This window comes from Cupressus sempervirens, chromosome 7 (assembly GCF_028749045.1).
Source record: "Cupressus sempervirens isolate cs-2001-9-10 chromosome 7, ASM2874904v1, whole genome shotgun sequence".
In the NCBI taxonomy this organism is placed as follows: domain Eukaryota; kingdom Viridiplantae; phylum Streptophyta; class Pinopsida; order Cupressales; family Cupressaceae; genus Cupressus; species Cupressus sempervirens.
Genome location: NC_143124.1, coordinates 442,578,636 through 442,581,913, shown reverse-complemented (window position 1 = coordinate 442,581,913; position 3,278 = coordinate 442,578,636). Strand labels below are relative to the sequence as shown.

The following is a 3,278-nucleotide window of genomic DNA, read 5'->3' as shown; positions in this document are numbered from 1 at the left end:
AATGTGTCCACAAAAATCTGATCTCTTAACCACAAAAGCAAACGGGGAGATGAACGTAACTCAGAGCTCATAATTTGGTGACCATGAAAATCAGTCGGTGAGGTCCCCACATGCTATCCTATTATTGGTATACGTGGCACTCTTGACAAAGTGTTTACAAACAGCTTACGATTTCAATACTATAAATTGTTTTATATAGATTCGAAAATTGAATTGAAGGAAGAAGAAGATGGAGTCCACAGGCTTCCCTCTGTACACCACAGTAGCGAAGCCAGTTGCAAAGATAAACAGAGCTTATGGATCCCTATATTTTTGTGCAATTCTAGGGCTCATATATTATCGTGTCAAATATATGCCAAGTGAAGGATACGTACCCTGGATTTTGATATGTTATGGAGAGCTAGGCTTTGCCTTCATGTGGGTAATAGAGTCGAGCTGCAGGTGGTGGCTTGTGGATCGAGTTACATACCGAGAGAGACTTTCTGAAAGGTAAACACTATATAATATGATTTTGTTTGCCTAGTTATGAGATTGACAAACACGTTCTTCAAGGAGCAATATTGACTATGTTTGTTATTGAGCAGGTTTGAGAAGGATCTGCCTCCCATTGATATATTTATATGCACGGCTGACCCTCTTAAGGAACCTCCTCTGGATGTTTCAAACACTGTTTTGTCTACTCTGGCTTTCAATTACCCAGCCGATAAATTGGCATGCTATGTATCGGATGATGGAGGATCCCCACTCACCTTTTATGCTCTGTTTGAAGCTTCACGTTTTGCAAAGAGTTGGGTTCCTTTCTGTCACAAGTATTCTATTCAGCAGAGGTGCCCAGAAGCATACTTTTCTGAATATATTTTCACTGAAAATGACAACTTATCTTTTGTTACAGAGTGGAAATCTGTCAAGGTATGTATTGCTTATATCTATACTCTTTTGAATGAAACGAAGCAATAGACACTATAATCAAAGCTCTTACAATCCGTGAAATTTGAAAGGACAAGATAAGAAAAATAGTATAGGAGATTCCTTTTTAAATTGCTGGTGGTGACAAATATATTAAAGAGAATTTGAAAGATCTGAGAAGGAATTGTGAGAACTCCAATTATTACCCATTACGTATAAAGAATCTATAGAAGAGAACTTTGTTTGCCGAGTAACCTGGCTAATATCACAAACTATATTCGATGATAATTAAAAATTCAATAAATTGTTTAGAAGTTATTCTCTCTCAAAAATATAGATATGTTTGTTTGATATTGTAGCTGTAACATTTCCTTCTAAGAATTAGAAATGCCTGCTTATCTCGCTTATACGCCTTTTAACATTATTTATTCGTGATCTTTGGTTTCCTTAGAGAATGTACGAGGAAATGAAATATTGTATAAATAGCACTGTGGAGAAGGGCACTGTTCCAGCGCAGATATGCATAAAATCCCAGTATTGTTCAGGTCATAAAATCCATACATGTTCCAGCGCAGTATAGTGTTTTTTTTCGTTTTCATTTAGAAGTGTTGTGTATTTTATATTCGAAGTGTTTCGAGTAATATTGATAAAAAGGAGATGATTTTCACAGCAAGTGAAATTGTGATATTGCTATCAGAATTGTGATTTTTGAGTCAAACTCATTGACCTATATTTGATGAGTAGTGATTCAACATGAATCCATCTCTCATGAGAATAAATTTATATTTGTATTGGGTTACAGAAATTATTTTTTTATGAAAATGGACAGGTCAATAAATTATTAGGTTTAGATAATTATAGTAAGTGTTGTATTTAAAAAGTACTGAAATCAACATAAAGATTCATTTGATTAGAATATAAGAATTAAGTATATAGTTTTTTAATCAATTCTTATAAAAATAAATGGTTAAGTTAATCATATAAATATTTAAGTAATATTCAAATTAGTAAAGTGTCATAGTTAAATGTACTAGTATCAACATAAGAGAATTCAATTCTATTATTTTTGAGTCAAATTTATATTTGGTCAATAATGTTCACATCTGTCCATCTCTCTTCCTCTCTTGCCCAACAAATAATCCACATAATCTTTATTACAAATTTGTCAGACACACACAATAATTGACATCAACACAATACCTTTCACTAATCAATAAAAAATAAATGATAATTTAAAATATATATTTTTATTATTATTTATATTTATATTAATTGGTACTCCAAGTTGCGAGTGGAATGTCTAATCACGTCATATAAGGATGCCCGAGTATATAGTTTCACTGCTTTGAATGTTTGGTAGGTTTTGATGAGATTTCAGATCCATGGATTCTCCTCTTTGTGTTTTTATCAGTATCTGCATATGCATCCAGTGCTCTAGAATATATATGTGTGGGAGGAGGCACATTTAAAGATTGGTGGAACGAGCAGAGAATGTGGATGATAAAAGGCGTGTCATCTTATCTGTTTGCACTCATTCAAGTCTTCTATAAATTGCTTGGAATAACAAAATTGGATTTTGAAGTGACAAGCAAAGTATTTGACAGTGAAGTAGCTAAAAGGTACGAGGAAGAGATTTTTGAGTTTGGGGTGGCATCTGCACTGTTTATTCCTTTCTCCGTCATAGCACTGATAAATTTCATAGCCTTAGTAGTTGGAATTGTGCGAGTGCTGAGAGAAGGAAATGCAGGTAATGGTGTCGAGCTTCATAGTATTAAATAGCCGTCCCATATTTGAGGGAATGGTGGTGAGGAAAGACAAGGGGAGAATGCCCACATCCATTACTTTATTCTCCACTCTGGTTGCAGTGTTTGTGTGTTCTACGGCGTCGGCCCTATCCTGGACTTCTTCAAACTTTTAATCAAAATTTTCTCTCGTTATAAAAAATAACATGTCACAGCCCTACAAATTTCTAATATTAAAATGGATCCAATCAGGAATGTTACAGGTTTAATACTTTTGATCATTAATTGACACGTTTTTGTTTATTGAATAATTTAAAATGGTATCAATTAATTAGTTTATGTTTGATTAAGTTGTATTATTATGTATTTTTATGGAGTAATTGTATTTTTTATTATCTTTCTAAATCAAATGGTAATGAGAAATGATTGTAAATTATACACTAAGAGCCTGTTTGGTTGGTGGAATATGATTTGACAATTGGCATTTGATATATTGGAATTGGGATTGTAGAACTTGAAGTCAAGATTACGGTTTCCGGAATTTATATTGGGACTGTTTGGTTCAAATCCAAAAATATTTGATATTCAAAATTTGTTATTCCAAACCTGTTTGGTTCAAAAATATGAACA

At 33.2% G+C, this 3,278-nt stretch overlaps 1 pseudogene across 1 annotated transcript; it reads left to right on the top strand.

Moving 5' to 3' along the window:
- Window positions 1–210: 210 nt before the first annotated feature.
- On the top strand, window positions 211–2,917 carry LOC149547488 (cellulose synthase-like protein E6; annotated as a pseudogene). Its single transcript, XR_016354265.1, has 5 exons — window positions 211–489; window positions 585–909; window positions 1,358–1,480; window positions 1,709–1,766; window positions 2,267–2,917. The product of XR_016354265.1 is annotated as a cellulose synthase-like protein E6 (transcript).
- Window positions 2,918–3,278: the final 361 nt, after the last annotated feature.